The sequence below is a fragment of the Condylura cristata genome, unplaced genomic scaffold (genome assembly GCF_000260355.1).
Source record: "Condylura cristata isolate star-nosed mole 26May11 unplaced genomic scaffold, ConCri1.0 scaffold00012, whole genome shotgun sequence".
NCBI lineage: Eukaryota > Metazoa > Chordata > Mammalia > Eulipotyphla > Talpidae > Condylura > Condylura cristata.
The window spans coordinates 34,290,341-34,315,953 of record NW_004567113.1 but is presented as its reverse complement, the minus strand read 5'-3'; positions in this window follow the sequence as shown (position 1 = coordinate 34,315,953).

The following is a 25,613-nucleotide window of genomic DNA, read 5'->3' as shown; positions in this document are numbered from 1 at the left end:
AGATGGGGATATTATCCTAGGTAATTCAGGTGGGTGAAAGAGAAAAAGCAATGCTATGGCAGAAGTGACAAGAGAAGTAAGTGGTTGCAATGATGCAAAAAGGAGGTTTGTTAAACACATATACTCTGAAAACAATAAATATATTACATCACTATAGAATGGGATAATATAGTGGGCCAGCATGGTCCTTACATCCTAAATAAATGTAAAATGACTGCATACCAGTGTGCTGTTCCCCTCATTATAATAACTTAAAGCTTGTTTAGTTCTTTATCTCTGATAACCTAGGTAGCATTATTCAGTTTTTTTTAATAATAGGGAAGAAAACTTTTTAAATTAATCTAGAACATTAATCTTTTTAGCAATTTTTTCTCAACTTAATTTATGACACAGGAATTAATGCAAGATTTCACAGCCTTTAATTTATCAAAGGCATCATTTAGAATTATGCAGAGATCATCACCATCATCACTGTAGCTAAATACTGCATTTAATTTTGTGGCAAAAGTGTTTCCCAAGATTTAAGTGCATAACTTATCAGCAGGTGAGTATACTTTTTGTCTTTTTTTTTTAAATATGAAGGTAGAGCTCCGAGGAATTTGTTGATATAGCCAAGATTCTGTGTGGTTAGTAAATGTGAGATAGCATCAAACCAGCTACCTGCCAAAGAGTAAGTTTTCTTCAGTTGCCATCCACTAATCTCTGCATTGATATTGTTGAACTAGCAGGTAGACAGAGGGAAAGGATAAGTGAGAAAGACGAAAACATGGGGAAAGATAAAGAGCTCATTCTCTGAGAGCAAAACTGGGGATTCCAGGGCAGCAAGGGAGTAGCAGAGATTTACTGAGCAACTAAGTTCATTTCTTTCCTTTTTTGTCTCACAAGAATCCAAAAGCTACAGTAATTTTTTAAATAATAATTTCTTTTCTTTTTTTTTTAAGATTTGTTTATCTATGCTTACCAACTGGGGTACAGACCAGAGGTGAGAGGATTCAGCAGAGACAGAGTGGGGAACAGAGCAGGCAGATTGACAAAGTACACTGCTGAGGGGAGTAGTGGGAGGGACAGGAGAGGTCTGCCGCGCCACCTGGCTCAGCTCCCTAGCCTGGGATCAAACTCATGCTGCTTTGGTTTGGAGAGCTTCATAATGCAGTGCTTTTAACCCATTGTACCACCAGGGACGGCCCTAATTTCTTTGTTTTAAGGCCTTGTCAAGAGCTGTTTTATACATTCACTAGCAGTTAAGCAATAGTGATTATTTGGAGAGAAAATATACAGACTTTTGTAATGATTCAAGAAGAGAGGTATAGAAGTAGCTGAATATGAAAAAGGTTATAAGAAAATTTTAAATTAAATATACAGTAGCCTAAGAACCAGATATAGAATAAAACTTCAATATAAAACATGACTAAATAAATATCCAAATATACAAAATTCAATTGAGATTTCCTGATTACCAAATTGTTCATTCTATTTTTAGAACCCAGACTTGCCTGAACTTAAAGAATTATATACGTTTTATTTTATCCATTCCGACATAACCTATGAGCTTTTCCCCTGAGACTCCTACAAGTGCAGGCCAGCCACCAGGTTTACAAGCGATCAAGGCATTAGCCCTGGTATAGTCACCACAGATCCAACACAGCAGATGTCTGTGTAGACCCTGAAATGAATTTAATGCCATTGTGCTACCATTTCAGGTCCCTTAAAAGGATCCATTCAGAAAACTGGACATTCCAAGAAACCTCTTTAGTCCCTCAAAAATGTGCTACATCTGAGAGGGCCAGTTTATTTCATGACATAACCTTGAATCTTATTTTAATCATCTGTCACAGTATTCTTACTTCTAAAAAGCCAAAAAATTAACATTTTAGTGATTTATAAATATTACCACTAAAACATAGGCTTTCTTATAAATTATAAATCCAGTTTCCTGAACTGAACCATAATTAGAAAAGATGTTCTTTATTTTGTTCTAAAACAGTTTGTTCAAATATCTAAACTGTCTCTTTAATTTTATTGTTAAGAAAAGTTAAACTAAGGAAATAAAACATAAACCCTATCATTCAGCTTTATTTTTTTAAGTAATGAAGACCATTAAAGAATGAAAATTCACTTGATTATATCTTATCCTTTTTGTATTAATCATAATTAGATTTAATCTACAGCAATAATTATTGCTGTTTTGTTGAAATGATTTTCTTCTTTTCCCTTTTAAAATTGTAATTAGTTTTTTTTATTGAAGTAAAATTGGTTTGCAATACTGGATATGATTTAGGGGAATAGGTTCTCACCTTCTCAAATGTATGTCACCACGCCATACAGACCACCAAAGTACCTATAACCCTTTACATAAGCTATTAGACAACCTGCCCCCTTTGTTTCCACCCCAACCATGTCTTTCTAGTAGCCTCAATTGGAACTGGAGTGGATTATGCTAAATGAAATAAATCAGAAGGCGAAATGCAAACACAGGACTATTTCACTTATATGTGGAACACAGAAAACAACAACAACAACAAAGGAACTGACAAGATCAAAATGATTTTAATTAAAGTTGCAGTTAGTTGAGATTACAAAAATATAAATCCCATAATTTAAGCACATATTAAAATATTTATGTTGATTTTTTGAGTAAAATAAATGAACAAAACAAGTCCTTACCAGCAGAAATGTGTGTTTCTAAAATACTGCATGTGTACATGCTTAGAATAATTCTGAATTCATTTTGATTAGAGCTTAGTCTCAAGATGTTGACAGATTTTAAAGATTTCCACTTTAGGTGGTTTACTGTGACATCAATGTTTCATTACATCTATGCAAAAATCTGTTTCCTTAGCAACAGGAGACAAACTGCTCATTTTAAGGAAACCAATAGAAAAAATTGTTTAATGTTAAATACTGCAGTTTAATATGGATAATTATAAACACATAGAATATAGTAACACATTGAAGATTTTAGATTCTCCATAAACAGAATGTGAACTGCTTTACTGCAACAATAAATAAACACTGAAAACATTATTTTAGAGTTACAAATGAAATGTGTTCCCATACATACAATGTGTGAAACAACAGGTATCAATGAAACTGATACTTTGCACACAGTATAGGAAAATCATTTTACTGCTTATGGACAGTATTTCTACCTATGCAAAATAAAAGATAGCTACTTAATTGTATTTAGTGTCTTTATAACACTGTCTTTGCTTTTATCATTTATATATTTCAAGTTGACTGGTGAATACTTAATGAAACCTAACTTCTATAGATAATGTAGTTTAATCCACTCACTTATAAAATATATAATCATAAATATTATATGCTGCTACAGTAGAAAGGACAAGTAAGTATCCACTATATCTATTCTAAGATATTTTTCTAATGCTTTATTAGTACCCAGTGAGTTGGAGGTTGATGAAAGTATAGAGCATCTTTAAAAATGTTGATATGTACAATCAGACTCAAATATCAGTTCAGATAAACTTCTGAGTCACCAAAGAGGATGCCTGGTATTTGATATTGTTATGTGTAGAAGGCAATTCTAGGGGGTTCATAAGAGCTCCCTTTCTCATTTTTTGTACCACAAGGGAGGAAAAGAGAAATAGGAGAATTGTCTTTGGATTTCTCAAAGTAGTTGTGTTTTGTTTTGTTTGTTTTGTTTTAGCAATTGATTAATCATATGTTTTTTCGCATTTTCATAGATTGAGATTGTGATGCCTCATATAGGGAATTGGCTCCACCCTTTTTTAGATTGCATCACTTTCATAGCTATCTTCTTCAGTAACCTATACAGTTATCCTCACTCCCACCCTGTCCAACCCATAGAGAGAATGATCAAAGAAAGATTGCGCTGGCATATGCTGCAATACATGTGTCATTTTGTTTACTATACTTAAACTTACCTTAGTCATATAGAACATAACCTAAAATTAGAGTTTAATGAGAAAGCCTATCTGGTAAAAATAATGTAAATCAGTACTGCTTTTCTGTAAAAAGCAGTACTACTTCAAATAAACCATTATCAGGTTGTAATAAGCATGAAGTCCAGTAAAGCCTAATTGACATTTTATCTAACTTAGTGTTAGCTATCATTTTTGCTTTTATTATAATTATATCATTTCAGTGATAATCATCATCATTATAATGTACCAATTGAAACAATACACTTTAACTCTGTGTTGGCAGACAATAGATTTAAAAGGCACCAAGGAAAACTCACTCTCAAACATCTACTGCAATGCATACACCTTAGAGTGACTTGTATTTTAGTATTTTTTTTTAAATTTTATTTATTTATTCATACAGAACTGGGGTACAGGCCAGAAATGCAGAGGGTGAGAGGATTCACAGAGACAGAATGGGGAGCAGAACAAGCAGATCGACGAAGTACACTGCTGAGGGGAGCAGCGGGCGGGCCAGGAGAGGTCTACCGCGCCATGTGGTCACCTCCGGGACAGGCGGGAATCGAACTCATGCGGAAGTGGCTTTAGCTTCTTAGTGCTGTGTTTTAACCCCCTGCACCACCAGGGAGGGCCCTAGTATTTTTTTTTTAAGCCATTGCTCCTTGGGACGTTTATCCACAGATTTAATTTCTGAAGTGTCTATGTACTATACTACCATTGTTGAACACTGTCTTGCCAAAACATATCCGTATGAGTTTAATACAAAACAAAACAAAATTTTGTTTATCTTATGCCACAAATGTTTAGCAGAGTGTCAAAAATGATGATGTTAAATATCCTAAAACTAGAACACTACAGAGTTATAGGACAGAGGGAAGTCATCTACTTCTCACAACTCTGAGACAATCACCACAAAGAAAAAAATCACCATCCAGAAAGAATGACATGAAGCTGGGGACAGCTATATAGACAAGAAATCCATTTTGAAATGCTTTCTTTTAGATACAATATCACTTAGTAAGGAGGAAGCATATTTTCCACTTCAAAGAAAATACCCTCAGGTTTTGCAATCAGGCACTCCTTCTAAATTCTCCCAAAAGTGACCTGAGGCAATCACACCTATCAGATGTTTCTTCAAGCATCCTTTAGAAGTAGGTTAGTGCCATCAATAGCATTTTTCAAAGTCTAGGTATGTGATTAGATAAGTGAATGAAGAAACAATAAGGACTATAAAAGTATTCACTAACAGGAATTTCTATTATTTAACTCTATTGGAATATTACCTGCCTGAAAGTAGAGGTCTAAGCTAGAGAGTTTCTTGTAGTCACTTCAAGAGCTGAAATATACAAGCCTCAAGATAGGTTACTTATGCCAAACCCCTATCTATACTTAATACCTAACTCCCCTATCTATACTTAATACCTAACTTTAATTGTAGTTTCAACCACCCTCAAAAGTGTTTGTGTGTATATATATATATATATATAATTTTTTACACTATTCTTCATTTTGTATATTTTTTTTCATCTCAGTTGTAATCTTCGTGGACTTCCCACCAGTTCACCATGTGCCATCACCATAGTCCTGTGTGTTGTTCCCACCTCAGTTTTGATCCTATTCCCCTCTCCACCTCCACAGAATAGCTCTGGTTTATTGCTGTTGATTTTTTATTTTGTTTTTGTTACAGTTGCTTTTTATTATTATTTTCAGAAAGAAAAAGAAAAATAACAGATGGTTTCACTCATAGGAGTATAAGGAATCAAAAGTGGAAGTTTAAACCAATCCTAGAATCTCCTGGTAGGCACTGAAAAATCATTAGTGCGATAAAAATGTCCTTGACTTCCTCTAAGAGATGGTGGCCTTGCTGGAAACAATTTTCTTTCCTTTTGCTAGTAAGTTTACATACCGTCTTTTTAAAAACTTCAGTTTTGTACAGCTCCTCAGAACACCCTTCTATATGCTAGATGGAATGCTATGGGATTCATGAATGATCAAATAAAATCAATTACTCTTCCAATTTACTTAAATGGATTTTGATTTCTTAACAGATTTAAAGAAATAAATGTTTTAGAACTTACAACATTGAAAATTAAATTATCTAATCTACTAGAAAGGCAACATAATCCAAAGTAGTACAGGCCCCTACCAAAAGCATGGATTTTTGTCTTGAATAGGAAAGAATTCACCACACAAAGTGTGCCTTAAACCACACAAAGCTCTACTAGAGACACGTGCATGCCAAAAAAGGAAATTTAGCCTGGATCTTTGAAGGGCATTACAAGGAGATATTTAAGGGGCATGCCTATGATGAGGTATAGGAGAAGAACATTATGGCTTGCTCTAGTTTAGGCTTAGTCCAGTGTAAGTGGTTTATATTTAACTTTCAGCTCTTGGCCTTCTCCCTCCAAGAAATTGAAAGGTAATCAGCAGTCAGGATCTAATGCTTTTGTCTATAATGGCACCTTATAGTCAATGTAGTGGGCCAAATTGTTGGACAAGGCTCACCAAGCCATAATTCAATTCACCTGTTTAAATAGGACTTGGAGCAACTCATCCTTCTGGCTTGAATTTTTTTCCTAACTCTGCTGTCTTAAAAGGGTTTGAATTGCTGAGCCATTTTGATTAAACAAGATATTAAAGAGAATAAAATTGAGATTCATTTTGGTTTTGGTTTTTTCAAAGTGAGTCATGTTAGTGACTGCTACATTCAATTCATTCACCTTGAAGTGGTCAAGAACATGATAGTTGAATTCTGTTAAATTTTAGTCTGGGATTAGATGTTATAGGAGTTTTGTTGATCTGGCTACTGACCAACATTCATAACCTAAAACTCCTGAGACAAGAATTAGTGGAAGGAAATAAGGTTTAATCAGGTGCCAGCAAATCTGAGGCCTAGTAAACTGCTTCTACAAAGCTATTCTCCCATAAAGGGGGAAAGATCAGGAAACTATATTGTAGCAGTGTCATACTTATAGAAAAGCAACCTCCAGGTTCCATGCCCCACCGTAAGGAAGGGTTGAGCTGGGCAGGAAGTATAATTTAGTGAAGACAGAAGGAAGAAGCAGAAAATCAGGGAGTTGGCATCCAGGCATCTTGAAGTATGTTGGGAATCTGGGCAGAATCCCAAGATGGCTCCCTGCTCCCATATAACCTTTCCAGGATTCCCACCCTCAATGATACCTCCTGATTGGACCATTTAATATGGCTAGTACCTAAGAGAGGGGCTGCCCACAAACAGGTACTTTTGGTGCAGATGATTAAAAAAGAGCCACATTTTTCAAGAGTAGTAGGGAGAATGCCAGTTTTGTCCTGGAATCCACACTGCAGGACCTTGGGTACAATATGGGAGAATACTAAGGAAGGAATGAGGCTAACAGGTCTGCATCTACAGAATTTCATAGAAACAGGCAGGATTTTGCAGGGACTGTATTCATGTCCTTTTTTTTCTTCGAAACTTGGTCTTGACATATTCTTTATAGGGCTGGTAGGATTGCTTTTAGCATTTTAATGCTGTGGGTTAACTGTTAGCCTCCTTTTATCTTTATTTTGGTTTTAGCCACTTTCTAATGTCTTTGTCTGCAAGAAAATGTAAACAGTAGGTCAAATATAAATGGCAAGGGCAATTTGTGTAAGCACTAGGAACTGCTGACAATTCCCTGTTCTGATGGTATCCTGCTCTTCATTCTTGAAGGTGCAATGGAGGTGGTCCATCTTCTGGAATGATTTCCTGCTGAAGGGGGGCATAGGTTGTATCACATAGATGCACAAACATTTGTCAAGCTAACATGGGATAGGGCTGGTTGCCACAGGACTGCAATGCAATTATTTATAACCTGAATCATAATAATTTGGAAGTATTGATGTCTAAAGCCTTTTAGATGCAAAGGAACTAAGTAATTCAGAACACAAGATCAAAAAACGTAAATATATAATAGCAATAGAGACCACAGGCTACTAAGTGTCCATCCATCCAAACCAATTAGAATAGGTGTTGTTAATAATAGAACTCTAAGGCCAGGATTCACTTTTTTCAAGGTTCCCCTTCTAGGTAATTCCTTTTACTGTGTTTTCAGTTTCTAGATGGCCTTGGAGCTCAACTCAAGGTTGCTGCTGTTAACAAATCTGCAATACATAAACTCTCTCTTCAGAGCTATTTGGGTAATTTTTTTTTCTTTTGTGTTCTTTAAGGTCTAAAAGCAATTAGCTGCTCAGCCTGAATTATAATGTGATGGGTGGCTAAAAAAAAAAAAAAATGTTTAAAATTTGAGCTGGAAGACATTCCAAGGTAAAGAGGAAGTTTGAAAATACTTGATTGAGTAGACAAGCCTGTTTTCATCTCTCACTGGAGGTTAGGCATGGAACATGACAATCATCTGGCTACATATATAAGCTGCTCTGAGGTCAATCATGTTAAACTGCTTGTCCCCCTAAAGTATCCAGAGGTAAAGATTTGCTCATAGTTATGAAAATTTCTGCAACAAATTCATCCAGAACTAGACTTTAACCAACAGTTCAATGTCTATGTTTTGACTCTAGGTGGGGGTATGGCAGGTATTTCCTATGTCACAACCTCTGGCTGCAAATAGTAGCCTCATCTATGAGGAGTCATAGCTGACACAACTTGATTCTCACTGCTAACTAAGGTCTAGCAACTTACATTGTTCATCTGTTCTTGCTGTTGTCCATGTTTTCCCATGAGTTCCTTAAATATATTAATCATAGATATTTTATGTTCTTTAATGATTATACAATTTATGTCCTTGTGAATTTGCTTTGAATGTGTCCTTTTTCTACCCTGATTTTTGTCTTGTTTTTGTTCATTATTTGTAATATTTTTTGAAAGCCAGACATATTTTAGTTTTAAGAAATGATGTAACTAGTTGTTTAATAGGAGTTTTCATATATATATTTAGTGAGAATTTGGGGTGTGCTTATATGTTTGCTTATATGTTTGCTAAAGTTATAGGTACCAGAAATTTCAACTTTCTCTGTTATACTTGCTTTTGTATTCCTTTTTGGTTTTGGTATTTTATAAGTTCTCTAGCCTAGAGATAATCTGTATCTTGTAACACTTTCAACTACAGTCTTCTCTCATTTTACTGGAGCCCTATTTATAAGGTGGACAGATGTAGGACAGGGGGAGTGTTATGTAATCTTCTGCTTAAATCTCAGTCTTTCAGTAGGTCTTTATACTTGGACTAAAATTTTTAAATGTTTCCCTATTGGGGTAGTTTTGTTTGTTTGTTTTTTGTTTTTAACTCTCTCTAAGATAATCATTATAAAAGAGTATAGGTCTTTCTTGAATCTTTAGCAGGAACCATTAGAGTTCCTGAAGGTAAAACCAGGAAACTGTAGCCTGCAGTAGCTTCTTAAAATACTCCACCATCTCTTATGATTCATGAAAATTACCACTTACATGTTGCTACCAATTTATGAATTTAGTAGCTTCTTCCCTGGAAAAGTATTATCTATGACTCTCTGGATTGACCTAAAATTCCAGATTTCAAAAAAATGTTTCCCTTCATAGCTCACTTCTCTGAGAAGTCCAGGGAAAGCCATTGGTTTTTATTCAGTTTTATTGTATCTTGTTTGTTTTCCCATAGGGAGAGAGTGACAACTTCCAAACTTGTTACATGTCTAGAGTGAAATTGGAACTCATGGCCAACTAACTTTGAAAATGGTGTACAATAATTCAGTAGAAAAGATTTACTTTTCAACTAATAGTGGTGCAGCAAGTGGATATTTATATGCAAAATATAAATCTTGACCTAAGTATCAGATATTACCCAAAAATTAATTCAACATGCATCATGGACTTAAAATGAAAAATTAAAATTATCATTTTCTTGGAGAAAAACATAGAAAAAATCATCATTTTTTTAAAGCTAGACAAAGAGTTTTTGAATTCTGAAGTATTATTCACAAAGTGAAAAATGAAAAATTGGTCAATATCAAAGTTGAGACAGTTTGTTCTTAAAGGGATCAAAAGAAAAACTTAATATTGTAATATATCCTTCAAGTGATAATGTCTTGGTATATAACAAAATTTCAAAGCTTAACAGGTAAAAAAAATCAACAATCTAATTTAAAAAGTGGACAAAATTCATGAAAACATATTTCATTGAGGAAAAAATACGTATGTCAGATAGGCAGATGAGAAGACAGACAGCATCATTAGTCATTAGGGAAATGCAAATGAAAGCAATAATTGATGTCATTGCACACTATCAGAATGTCTAAAATAAAAAGATGACAATTAAAATTGCTCCTGACAATCTAAGGAAACTACATCTCTCATGCATTGCTGGCAGGGATGTGAAATGGCACAGCTGCTCTTGAAAATATTTTGGAATTTTCTTTAAAAGACATACAATGTTCACAGCAATTGTATGGCTAAGTTTTTATTTCAGAGGATTGAAACTTACTATGTTCACAAGTGTATGAAATTTACACACTAATGTTTATGTTACTTTTATTTATAATAACCGCAAACTAGAAACAACCCAAATATTGGCCTCAGTGCATATAACATTACTCAGAGATATTGAGGAGGGAAGATGAGGGAGACTGGAGAGGGGGAAAGCAGAGAACCAGGCAGTGGAAGCAGGAAGAAACCAAGTGCATTGTGGTGATGGACTGTGGGCAATTTAGTTGTGAGAAATCTGTGGTGACTACACCTGAGGGTAGATCCTATGTGAAAAAATAAACAAGGATCTCTAAAAGAGAAAGAGAGAACAATGAGGGGGAAGGGAGGGATGGGAGGAGGACGAGAGGAAGAATGGAAGGAAGGAAGGAAGAAAGGTAGGTAGGTAGGTCATATATTCACTGAAGATATTATTCAAGTTTCAGTAAGTGAATAAACAAACTGTGGTACACCCCTACTTTGGAGTTGTTCTTAGTCAAACAAAAAAAAAAAGAAAGAAAGGAAAACTGTTGGTAAATACAAAACCTGACTTTCTGACTGAATGTCCAGAAAACTGCTGAGCAAAAATCAAAGCCAATACTTAGTAAGTTAATTACTCTATTATTCCACTGATACAGTACTGTTTAAATTGGCAATCATAGTAAACATAAAAAATGGACAGCAGATGACAAGAATAAGGATGGAGTGGAGCAGAAGGGAATGGTGTGGTTATCACCACATGAGGGTTACCATAGTGATGGGAAAGTTCGTGTCTTGACTGTATCACTCTCAATATCCTTTTAGTAAATTTTTTGTTATCATTTCACAACCTGTGGGGAGGAAGGAGTAAGAGTACACAAGATGTCTTTATTTCTTACAACCGCAAATGAATCTACAACTATTTGAAAATGAGAAACTTAACTGATTTTTTCCAATAAAGTTTTTTACTATCACTTTTATTTCTATCTTGAACAAAGATTTCGTTGGCTTCAGATGCAAATGGCAATGATGATTTTTCTGGTTTATTTCATTATATAAAATGAAATTATATCAATTCCCAAGCAAGCCTATAATTTTCTTATTTTACAACGTGTATGGTTACAAACTTGAAAAGATATTTAGAAAAGTTTATTTTTTACCTCATTGATTCAAGCATTTATATTTGTACAGATCTTTCCTTATAGATGTTACAAGATGTATTATCACTTCTTAGAACTGCAACTGAAGCTTGTAGAATATAATATTTTTCTAAGTCATAACTACAAAAAAAATGGTATACACATTATCAATTATGAATAGCATTTCCCATATCAATAACTTATAAGAGTGTTATTTGGATATTGCTTTTTAGAATGCACAATTAATTATTTGTCATGTATTTTTTACCCAAAGGCATATGTGAATCCGAATTTCTGTACATAAGTCAAGTTATACAAATACTCTATAGACCACATGGGTGATTATATTTGTCAGTCATAAAATTGCCTTCAGGCATTAGGTCATTCATCTTGTGTGGAAAATTTTCTTGTGATTTAGAGGAGGGATCACATCTGTTTCTTTGCCAAAACCCCAAGAGCAGTGGCTATATTAAATAATATACATTAAACTTATTGAAAGTCACAAATTTTCCCAGTGTAGTACTTACTGCAGTCTAAGACCATTTCTCATCTTATTTAAATGTACACTCTATGAACTTAACCTAAATACAGAATCACATGAGCCAGTTACTTTGCCAGTTTCGAACACAATGAATCATTTGATACTGTAAGTTAACTCACAGGTAGTAATTTAGTCCGTAACCTATATGTGATCTAGAGGGAAACTGAGAGTGAGAGTTGGTGCAACTTTTCCAAAGCCACAGAGCAGGCAGAGTAGAAAGAGAACTTAAGTGAAGGAAGGAGGCAGTTTACAATTTCAATATGGTACATTGCAGAAATGTTACATCTCTTTATGCCATGAAACTAAATATTCAAAGGAACTCTTGCTGCTCTTAATTGCACTATCATTCAGATTTCATTTCACTTGGAAATGTATTCTAAAATTCCATAACATCACATTCAAATCCCCTTTGATGTATTTCTGAGGCTGCTCCTATGTGGAAATTCAATATGCTAAACAGTTTTTGAAGAGCTGTGTTGCTCACCTCTGCAGTCTTCATCACACAAGTCCTTGAGGGATATTCCATGAAATCCTTGGTTCTCCCCTGAGCTCGATTTGAAAATTACTGATCTGTATTATTAAGCAATAAAAAAGAAGATTAAAACTCAGCCTTAATAAAGGCAATGAAGATGCATTCTATGAATATGTAACTTAAAATAATACAGGTTAACACAGACTTTGATGAGAGGAGATCCAGAGCACAGTTCATTAATTTTTACTGGCCTGGCCAAGGACTACCATAGGACTCAATTGCAAAGACTTATTCTTTCTTGGGCTTATGGATGTGCAGAAGATATAGAATAGGACTTAACAGGGGATCAGGTGTTAGTAGTGGCCTTTCCTTAAAATGGATGATGAGTCCATGGTGGTCATCATCATTATTATTATTTATGAAGTATATATACATTATATAATTACATGAATGTATTGATTTTTAAAGAATATTTTGTAGTGAAAAGTCTTTTAATGATTAATGTCAGAACATCCTCTCCATATGCAAGAAACAATGAATTTTCAATAAAAATGTCAATTCTGGGTAATATATAGGTAAAAATAATCTAAAAGGAAAAATAATTCAGTCATGTGACTTGAAAAATGAAATCATGTATAGATTTATAAATATGGAGTAAGAAAGACTTATTTCATAAACAGATACATAGCTGATCATTATCTATAAAACAATATGACATTTTTTCCCAAAAGCACTGGTTTACAAGATTGTATAAATTTCAGGTTTACAGATGGATATTTTGACATCGGTACATACTACATTGATGTTTTAATATATTAAATATCAAAATAATTTCAGTTAGCTATTTGGTATTAACATATTTAACAAATTGATTTCCTCTTTAGAAAAGCAGTGAAGGCAAGCTCATTTAGATATATTTCCAAATTAAAAAAAAAACACTTCAAATTATACAAAGCACAAAATTATTAAATCTAATTAAGTAATGACACATTTACAAGTGCTCTATAATAGTACAATGTGTTCCAGAGACCTGCTTAGTGTTAATATTTTTTGCTTATTCTTTATACAATACACAGCTAAATAGTTTCAAGACAAACATTTAATAGTGAGATTTATGCAAATTATTTGATTCAGTTTCAATTAACTTGCTTCAGCAATTTAAGCAGCTAATTTGATTAGTCAAAAATGTTTTTCTTCAGTAGGATTTATGAAAACTTTAAATCATTTCCCCATTGTAAAATGACTTTACTGATTGGTGGAACTTTATGAAGTATTTCTTTAATTTTAACAAGATTTGTTGTGAAAAAAAATTTGTTGTGGGCATTAAATTCAAATCATGTATTATTTGATTAAAATTCTTGACAATCTAGATGTACTATATAGTTTATAAATTACATAGTTTGTTAGATATTATAGAAATAGAATCATAATGCCTGACACCTTTCACCTTTGATTGAAAAATTGAATTTTATTTATTATGTCTGAAATAAAATGAAAAAGAAAACTTTTTCAAAGGCTATACATCAAATTTAAGCATGTGAAACACTTTTATTAATTAGTGGTTTCATTTAAAATGAACAATGAATAGTAGAAAAGCTCCAACTTAGGTTGAAAGCATCATCATAGACATTAAAATAAAATCCAGCACCATATCAAAATGTATTGTTTTCTTTGGATACTGAAATAAGGCCTTTTAGTGGAGAGTGCAATTATGTCAGCAAAGTTTTGATCAACAGTTCACAATCTATAGATTGTCAGTTCTGTACTGCAGGTGCATGTGGTGAAGACTGTGAATAGAGAAAAATAGACTCCAGTCAGCTTTATGAGCAACTTATATTTTGAAAGTCATTCTTTCAGCAGCCCTAGTACAATAACTTTTTTTCACTTTTCTACTTCCTATGTTCCATTTGCATTTTTTAAAGATTTTTTTTATTTATTTATTCATACAGAACTGGGGTACAGGCCAGAGATGCGGAGGGTGAGAGGATTCACCAGAGACAGAGCAGGGAGCAGAGCAGGCAGATCTATGAAGTACACTGCTGAGCGGAGCCGCGGGCCAGGAGAGGTCTGCCACGCCATGTGGTCACCTCCAAGGCGGATGGGAATCAAACTCATGCGGAAGTGGCTTAAGCTTCTTAGTGCTGCACCACCAGGGAGGGCCCAGTTTGCATTTTTAATTCATTGTCTTTTTAGTGAAATTGGCAGTGTCAATTTTTTTTCCCATCAGATTTATCATGAACTCATTCCCAGACCTGTGAATTCTCTAACATGGGCACAATTGAAATTTGTACAAATCAGCAAATAGTATGAAGCCAGTAGGAGGAAACAAGCAGATAAGAAAAATCTGAGGGTGGTCTAATGAAATGACACTTCCAAGTAAGTGACTCTTCCTAAAAATGTGAATCCTCAAAATGCACAATCTACACAGGAGGTTGAAGCAAAGCAGAAAAAAAAATTGCCTGATGGTCCTTACCAGCATTTCAAAACTTATTCTTTAGATATGGTAAATATACAAGCATATTGATCAACTCAGGCATTTACTTACAAGTTTAAAATCACTTCCTGAGCTTGTTCAAAATGACATTTAGAAATGTCACTAAAGTCATTTAGTTGATTTCAAATTATATTTTCAAATGATCTTACCACGTTTATCTGCCAGACTTTTAACATATGCTCTACTCAACCTATAAAAGAGTGATTCTAGAAGGTGATAGTAATAACTCTTACAAAGTAAAACATAACATAAATAATACAACAGACATTTTGTACTTCATATGCTGACAATTTGCCTAACCGTGCAACCATACAACCATGCAATACACACACACACACACACACCATCAATGAAACCTGACAATGGCCTTTCAAAGGACTGAGCAGTCATAATAGAGCACAAAATCAGTAAAGGAAAGCTAAGAAACTTCAGAACAGGCAGCCACCCGCATGACGAGTAATCCAATTTATTCATAGCTGATCACAATGTTTAAGAAATACGAGTCATAATTACAGAATTTTGAAAATGATCACATCCTCAATTGCCAAACAAAGATTCATGAACTAAATATGTAGTTGCTGTTTGAAACCACTTCAAGTGGTTTGTCATGAATAGCACATAACTGACAGAATAAACATATAATTGTGGAAAAGACTGTAGTTTCCTAGCCAGTATCTATTAACAGTTTACACTGTTGTGTAAGAAATCTAATTTTAATGGATAGCTTATTTCTCAAAAGACTGCTTTGCAAAACTTCATTGCACCTAGAGCTAACCAGAACTAAGTTTAACAATGTATTGGAATTCTGTGGTAGAGCAATTAGGCAAAAGAAAGAAATAAAAGGAACACAAAATGGAAAAAAGATATCATTCTGTGTAAGATGCATGATAATATACATAAAATTCTTCTCTTTTTTATTACTAAGATATACAAAAATGTTTGTGTCTTGGGTCTAATGATGGCATTATTTTGCAGATGAATGATGGTTAGATAGGTAGATAATGGATGGATGGATAGATAGGTATGTAGGTAGATAGACAGATAGATTAGTAGAATTTCATTCAGAGAAACATCATCAAACTCATACATATCAAAAATTCTAAAGGAAGTTACAATTATGATAATGGAAGCTTTGCTAGAAGCAGAAATATTGAATATTAAAGGTTCTGAAGAATATGGTACAATACCTGAGTTTAATTTAGTATCATACTTACATCCAAATTATTCTAATTATACATGTTTAACTCAAATCTTTTTATACAGAATATTATGTAGCTCACTGGTTAAAAACATGGTTGTTGGTATTGAAAAACTGATTTTAAATTATGACCCTACCACTTATTTAATGTATGAATTCATTAAATTTCTTCAGCAGATAAAAATAATATTTGCTTCATGGAGTTTTAATATGTATAAAACACAATAATCCTTGCAAAGGAATCATGAAAATTTTTTCAAGTAGAGTTGAATGCTCAGTAACAGCTATTAACAGTCCAGTTACCATTGCTATCACCACTACAACGTGAAATCTAAGTGTTGAGCTACAACTTCTAAATTTGTCCTGGCAGACATATAAAAAGAAAATCATAACTCTCTGTGTTTACAAGTCAGAATTTTACCTAACGAATGACACGTTTCCAGGCAGTCAGATAAACAGTTTTCATGTTTGTGAATTTTAACTGATAAAAACTACATTTAAAATAACATTAAAACCCCAACAGTTTTTGCTTTAGTTCCTCATATATGTTATATAACAATTTATATCATAATAAACATAAGAACAAACTTCTAGAAAACTCACCATGTTGAGAGACATGAACTTGATTATTCAAGTTCAAAGTAACACAAATGTGGAAGATTATCAAAGACAGTGGCTCAAGGCTTAAAATGTTTCATTGGAATAGTATTTAGAAATAAACATGAGATAAAAAAAGAAATAAAACAGGAGCAGTTAATGAAAAGACATGTTTCATAAATTTTACTTGATTTTGGTACTTGAACTTCCCAAATATTCTAAAAATGTGAAACAAAATAAGAGGATGGAGGAAAATAAAGGTTAAAAATACTATTCATTACCTGTGAAAAACTCTTAAAATTGAATTTCAACTTTAAGCTCAGAGTATGAGAAATGAACTGCAAGGGATTTTTCAAGTAAATTTTCTTAGCACTTTTAATTCCATTGTTTTCATGTGACTAAAAAGGGGTAACACGTTTCCTAGTATAGCACTTCTTCCCAAATATTTTTTTTAAGTTACTTGTACTTTTTTCAGTGGAAGAATAAATATTTCTTCTTATCTCTTTCCAAGATGTGGCAAGCTTTTTATTTTAGCTCCTCTTGAGGTGTTCTACTTACAGTTGAGATTTAAACTATAAAGCTATGACCTTATTTACGTAGTGATGTCCATTCTTTCTGTGCATTATGTAGAAAATGTTTCCTAGGTTGGATTGTCTCTTTTATATTTTTCTGATAGGGTTCTGTTCCAAATGTTGATTTTTCTAACACTAACACCTTCTTACAAGTTCTAACTTGTATGTTTTCTTCCTAGTGAGAAAAATGAACTCAATCATTTCTCAGTCTGTCAAAACATCAATTTTTTTTTATTTTCTAATTTTTTATAAAGATTTATTTATTTATGTATATAAGATCTGGGATGTAGGCCAGAGGTGTTGGGGGTGAGAAGATTCACCAGAGACAGAGTGGGAGGGTTATAGGAAGACCTACCTAAATACATTGCTGAGGGGAGCAGCAGTCAAGACAGGAGAGATCTGCTGTGCCATGTATGTCAGCTTCCTGTCAGGGTATCAATCTCCTATTGCAGTGGCAGCCAATAGCTTCATAGGCCTGAGCCATAATCCCTTATGCTACCAGAGGGACCCAACATCTACTATTTTAAAGAAGGTAACCATTCTATTATCTGTTCAATGTCACACACAAACCTAGACTCTTCCCGTGAATTTCTCAGATCTTGTGTTATCTTTTTGAGACTGTATTTACTTTGTTTTATGTTATAAACTATAATTTGTTTTCCAATACCTGAAACTTAATTTCTTCAAGTGAAAAAAAAAAAAAAGAAAATGTTTGTCAAGCATTTAGCTGACAGTGAATGCTGCATATCTTCTAGAGAAAGAAATATTTTTCAAGTCAGTTTACTTTCTTTTGTATTCACTCACATCCCATTGTTTCTAATCAGACATGATCTTCAAAACTACTTTTTCTTAAATTAACCTCATTTACACAGAGGCTCTGATTATATCTGGTATTTAAAACTTTTCCCCCCACTATTGGGCTTTTACATTACTTAGTGCCTATTGCATTTGGAATGCTCTTATTTCCTTTTTTCAGTGACAAAGATGAAATATCCTTTTCAGTTATGATGTTCTATGTTGGCGTAAGAGAATAAAAATCTTATAGTTTCTTACTTTATCCTGAATATAATTTAAGCTTGGTAAAGAAAAAGGAAATTTAATGTAGCCAGTATATATCTATCCATACATATAAGTACTATTTATTTGAAAGCCCCCAAACTTTTACCCATTTTTATTTGTGTTGAAGTATAAGTACCATATAACATTATAGTAGTTTCAGATCTTCACAACTGTAAAAAATTTTGTAAATGTTGTGAAATGATCACCACAGTTAAAATCTGTATTTTTAAAGAGAAGATCTAAAGTTTCATAAATTTACTGTCAAATTTTGGTTTGTACCCTACTTGAAAATTATTTTTTGAAGAATATAAAGGGTTTCTCTACTCTATATTCCTGTATAAAGAATGGATAAAGCTGAGGAAGTTATTCGTTACTAGTAAAATGGGATTTTTTCCCCACACTTAAAATGCTCATACACAAGAATGTGTTTTAAGAACTTCACTTCTTATGTTTTGCCAAATCATATTTTAAAGTTATATTTTTGAAAATAATGTACCAGCTCAGTATTTGTTATAAGTACAGTGATCTCATTATACCAGAAATTATGCTTTACAGATTAGACTTTGTGTGTTTGTGTCTATTTTATGTTCACATAACTAAAAATGAGGGCATATTAGTGCTATTAATAAAGAGACAATTTCAGAGTAGTTTTTGTATTCAGGTATCAGCATGAAACTATCATTTTCTCCTCTTTGGGGAAATCATCCAAAATCAACATGTATAATAAGAAATAATTATGCAAAAACCATGTTAATGAAATGAGGTGATAGCTAAAACCCCCAAGCAGTACAATAATTTGAAGGTCTGCTGATACCTTCAAAAGCACTGTCAATCAACCAGAGGAGAACAAGGTGTTACTGAGAGAGTACAACACACCTACAGATTTCAGGGAAAGAAGCCATCAAAATGTTTTCTATGAAGCAAGCCGCATACTTTGAGATAAAATGCTTAAGCTCTCTTTTTGAAACACCAAGGTAATTATCAAAATTTCCCATAAAAATCACTTGAATATTTAAGAATGAGAGTAGATATAGATAAATGAAGATAAAATTTACATTGGAAATTTAGTTCTGGTACAGGTATAGAGACATACACAAGTTTGAATAGATTTCATATGTGTGTGTGTGTACACTATATATATATATATATATATATATATATACACACACACAATATACGTAAGTATATATATATATACATATATATATTTATATATTATGTATACACACACATCAAAGGGATATTTAAATAAAAGGGAATATAAATGACTTTGACATATAAACAAAGCCCAACTACAAGTCTGATAAGAAAAACTACAAATTAACTATATTAAGAAAACATTATTTTTGAATTGCCAAATTTTAAGGAAAAGAATTGCTGTTGTGTTTCAAGTATGTAAAGAAACAGGTATAACTATTGTAGTTTGGAGAATAAATTGTTACAGCCTTTATGGTAAGAAATCCGAGGATCTAGGAAAGTCAGAAATAGAAACTTCTTTTAACTAGCAATTCCACTTCTAGAAACTTGTCCTGTATATTTATGTGTGTGTGAATTATTAACTATGTTTTAATTTAATAGTTTGAAAAGTATCTAAAATATTCCACACTAGTTAAATAAAACCTATATGTCATATGTAATAATTACATTTGATAAATATGCTATTTAAAAATAAGAACCTCTTTATGAATTGATAAATAACCAACATATTTGTGTGCTTAAGCAAGGGTAAAATCAGAGTGCAGCAGATCATAGAAGTCATAATTTTCAGAAACAAAGGAAGGCAAATTGCACAGACATGTACATATTTGCTTGAAATTGCATGAAATATTTCTGATAGCAGATATTTTACAGCAGACATTTTATGGTCAGCAGTCTAAAAGGAGATATTCAGAAGCACTGAGGACACGCTAGTAGCACAAGGGCATGATTGTTTCCAGGAATGGAAACTGAATAATGGGGCAATGGGGGTGAGCAGCTGGTACTTTAATACTAATACCTTTGTGCTTTCAAATTGTGCACAAACTGAATACATCATCTCATTAGAATCATTTTAAATAACAATTTAGGAAATGTTTCAGATTTGTGACCAGAAAGCATCTCAGCTTTATATTGACTAGCCATGAATTGACCACTGTTGCCTGCCCTGATTCACTGGGCAAAAAAGTAATTGGAAGGAGAGATCTCCATGCTCCCATCTGTGTATGTGACTAGACCTCCACTAGGGAACTAAGTCCTTAGAATATTAGATGAGTCAGTAGACAGCATGAGTGTCATTGACAGTTTCAGGCATACAAAGTGTCTGCTTATACAGAAGCGTCAGGTTCTCCTTTAATAGCACACAGAAGAGAGCAAGAAGGTGTGGTTTTTATAAGTGCTGACTTTTAACAGTTACTTAAATAACAAATAGAGATGAAGATTGTGTTTTGACAACTGATATTCATAATCGTCAATGAGTGCTAGAGCAAGCAAAATGACAGAGAAAAGAAGATTCCTTTCCCTAGTCTATAGCAAAGTAAATCAAATGGGACAAAAGCCTTCTTTTCCTATGATTTCATCTAACAATTGGATGTAGAGAAAGATACAGATATCTTCCTTATTGCTAATCATATTTTCTTTTATCAGGGAGAATGTTAAGAACATTCTGAATGCTTTTCTTAGTAGCTAAAGTAAGGTTTTCTGCCTGGATAACTGTTGGATCCCTTTTTTATTTTTAAAATAAATTACTAAAATAAAGGTTATCACATACTAAGATAAAGATTTTCTTACAGTCAAATTCGACTAGTATGTTGGACCTTCAAATTTATCTCCGTAACCAGTCCTGATAAATGTTGTTCTGTCACACTACCAGCTTAGCTCTCAGGGACTCCTCAGGCAAACAGTACTAGCAAATGTTGGAATTATTTATTTTCTTCCAATCCTTTATGGTTTTCTATTTCCTTCCCACTACCTCCCTTTTGGATATCTTTCTTAAACATTTCTCTAAGTTTCTGTCATTTATGATATTTCTTATACCTTTGACCCCCCTTGCTCCAATATTAATCTATGAATAATAGCTTTAGATGGTTTAGTTATTTCCACTCTGTCTTAAATAATCATGCTCACCATTGCTATTGCTCTCTTCTTGATCATATTATATTAGGGCTAAAGACAAGTCTGAGCTCTTGTAATTGTTCACCTAGTTAATTGCTTATTTATCTTACCAGTTACCTAATTGGTAAATCAGTTTATCAACTTAATCTCACCTCAGTTTTCCTTGGTTTGGGCTCCCAATTTGCTCAGTGATTTTCACTTAAACTGTCTCCCAGTTTTTGCTTTTACTGCTGACTTCAGTGAGTAGGTCTGCAAATTTAACTTAGAAATTAAACCTCTATTCCTGATACTGACTGTACTTCCCCTGATCTTGATATTTAAATATTCTATTATGCCATAAAGACAAACACTTGTCTTCCTATTGGTAAGTCACAATTTTAGTACCTTAAAGTAATGTACATTGTACACTGATCCTATTGCTCAGCCTATGGGCATGGCCTAACGAGATCTGTTCAGAGCCTCACAAGCTGCAATAATGATGTTGATCAGGACAGAAATCACCTGAGGATGACTTCTCATCCAAACGCATGTGATTGTTGGTAAATTAATTACATGGCAGTTGTAGAAATTAAGGGTGTTTTATTCCTTCCAAAGACAACAGGAGAATCTCTTTGACTTCAGAGGTGAATCCAGTCCCACGTTTACTTCAATAATTGTTTATTGTGATAACATTTGTTTATAAGATTATGTAATTTCAGACATACAGCACTATAATTCAATATTTGTAAACACTATATTATAAATACCACAGAAGTCTAATTTCCACCCATCAGCACATAACTGATCCCCCTTTACTCATTTTAACCAATCCCAAACTTCTTCCTGACTGGCAGCCATCAAACTGCTCTCTGTATCTTAGAGTATGTCACCAAAATAGCTTAAGCAATTCACATAAGCTGGTTTATTGGCAAATAAATAATTGAAAAAGTATGTAAAGTCTAGAAATAAAGACACATATATGAGTCAATTCATTTTTAACAAAAATGATGGAAGCAAAGAATATTTTTAAAAATGTTATGGGATAAATAGAAAAAGTTAAGTTTGATCACTATTTCATCCCATATTTCAAAATATTAGTGATGAACCATAGACTTAAACATGAAAGTACAAATGAAAGACCAGTAGATGAAACTATAAGTGAACATATTCATTGCTTTGTGGTAAGCTCTCTTAGCTAGAGAATAGGAAGCAGTAAAATAAAAGATAAAAAAAAAGTTTTATTTCATAAAATTAAAGATATATGCTCACCAAAACAAATTTTAAAGAAATAAAATTTCAAAACACAGAATGAAAAATAATTACTTCAATGCAATTATTTGACAAACAATATTTATATATTTCTTCAGTGTATATAAAATGCTTTTACAAATAAATAAGAGAAACTAAGTTATAGAGTCACTTCTTAAAATAAGATAATGACTAAGTTCTTTTAAAAGTAAGCCATGTTACCCAGTTCTGTATGTACAAATAAATAAATCTTTAAAAATAAATAAATAAAAATAAAAATGAAAAAACAGATGAGATATAATTTCAAAGCCATTACAAATCAGTAATAACTTTAATCAACAACAATAAGTTAGTAAAGATAATGAACAATAAGTTAGTAAAGAAATAAAAAGGCATATACCGATGATATATAGAACATAGATTAATATTTTTAAAAATATTTTGAGAAAAAAAAGCCAGACACACTTTATATGAAAAGAAATCTATATTATATGATTTTTGCCTATGTTCAGTTTAAGAACAAGCAAACTAAGCTATGATAATTTACAGAAATAATGACAGTAGTCAGCTTAGGGGACATTATATCTTAGGGAACTGACTAGAAGTAGGTGTGGGGAGTTTTGTAGTGATGGTTCAGCTCTCTATTTTCTTTTAATATTAATTACACACACACATATTTCAAAATTCTCTTGTATGTTAATTGTGCAACTCATCATATCTATTTGTACCTCCGTAAGAGAAAGCGACAGAGACCCAGACAGACACAGAGATAGAAGAGAAACTCTTCTACCTCCCATCACTGCTTTCATTGCTTTGTGAGGATGTGATAACTGGCACTAACATGAAAGGAGTGAGGTAAAACTCTGAGAAGGACTAGTAAAAATAAACATAAGCAACTTATATGAACATAGAACTTTGTTAATATATTTTGTTACTTAACCAACCTTGAAACTGAAAAATTGTGTAACTTTTATTATATGAGATAATAAATTCCTTTATTTTATAAGTCATACTGAAGTGGGTTTTCACCTCTTTGTCCTGAATGTTTACTGATAGATACTAGTTATAAGGTATAATGGCATAATGCATAGGTAGACATACGGATGTAAATATAGATACAAATATAGATGTTAAGTACAGAGATAAAAAATGTGCTTCCATTAAAATGTATCTATCCACTGCAATCATAAAAATAAAACTACTCACTTAAGAAAATAAAATGAGAAATTTCTCGGTTTTATACTGAGGACTAGAATTCAGTGTGACCTAAGAGTCAAGAGCCATGAATATATTTTTGTCTCTATATCAAACATAATTCTGATGTCTATAATTGGTTAAAAAGAATATGCAGATAACTATCTAAATTAACACCTCTGAGCCATCTTTCAGAAGTTTGTGTAGGATATTTAAGGATCTAGACGCTCAAAGTGGAAGATTATAAAAATTCTTCAAAATGAATGTGTCGTATACACATAGAGGATATTGGATGCTGGCTCCTGATAACTTTGACACAATTTGAAAATGGACGAAGAAGACACCATCTGTTCTCTCTTTTTGGTTTCTAAGCATATTTGAAAAAGTATTTGGAGACAAAAAGTTCTTCCAAAGATAAATATATAAAAGAAGAAAGCATGGCTCTAGACAACGTCTAAGAGGAAATCTTTCAAAGTAATACAAAGAGCAAAGGATTGAGACAAGTCAATCCTTTTTGATTTAGTTGAAAAAAACAATACAGATCCCCAGATCCTATACTGGAAAAAGTATAAAACATTTAAAATAATAATCTCTTCAACCAATGATAAAACTTAGTGGAGTGTGTGTGTGTGTGTGTGTGTGTGTGTGTGTCTATAGTCAGTCGATGTATAAATGAGCTAAGTCACTGGAAAGCAGATGGTGCTAAAAAGCAAATTGGCCCAGTATTGTTTCAAAATGCATAAAGCATGTTTGTTTTCTAGAAACACTGACACCCCTTATGACTTTGCCCATGAAATTTTATAATAGGAATAATATGAGACAACATTAAGAATATGCCCATGTCCTCAGTAGTAGACAAAATTTAAGGAACTGTTTTTACCCATCCAAAGTTCATGCCTATCACAGACACCAAGCATGTTTTTTCTTAGGTCTTTGAGCTCAATTTACTCAGTTATCACTAGTGAAAATTATAACCTCACCTCCCAACCAGACCAATTACTTTCCCTGTTCTGCTTCACTCTTTCTTATTTGCCTCTATTTTTACCTTCTAAAATCTAGCTAGTTTACAATGTTTATATTTATCATTTATTGTGTTTTTCCCCTATTACTGTGGTGGAGATCTTTGTCTTATTACCTGAATTATCCCAAACACTATCAATAGTATCTGACATATAACTCCACAACAAATATTTGAAGAATACTAAATAAATGAACAAGTCTATTTTCAAGTGGGGTATTGCTAAAACATTTCCTACAATTTTGCATATTTTTAATTTATACCATATATTCAAGGGGTAATTCATAATGATGAATTTTATATCAACATACAAACAATTACAAATGATTGTTTTCAAAGGTAAGATATTGAAACATGAAATGATGTACCTTCTTATTTACATGTTACTAGTATGTACATCCAGAAGTGTTTCTTTAAGAAAAATGGTTATGGGCTCTCCCTGGTGGCACAAGGGGTTAAAGCACTGCATTATGAAGATCTCCGAAGCCACTAGAGCATGAGTTCAATCCCTGGCTAGGGAGCTCACCCACATGGCACGGCAGACCTCTTCTGACCCGCCCGCTGCTATCCTCAGCAGTGCATTTTGTCAGTCTTCCTGTTCTGCTCCCCACTGTCTCTGGTGAATCTTCTCACCCACCACACCTCTGGCCTGTACTCCAGTTCTGTAAGCATAAATAAACAAATTTTTTTTTTTTTAAAGAAGCATGGCTATTTACTATGTGGTG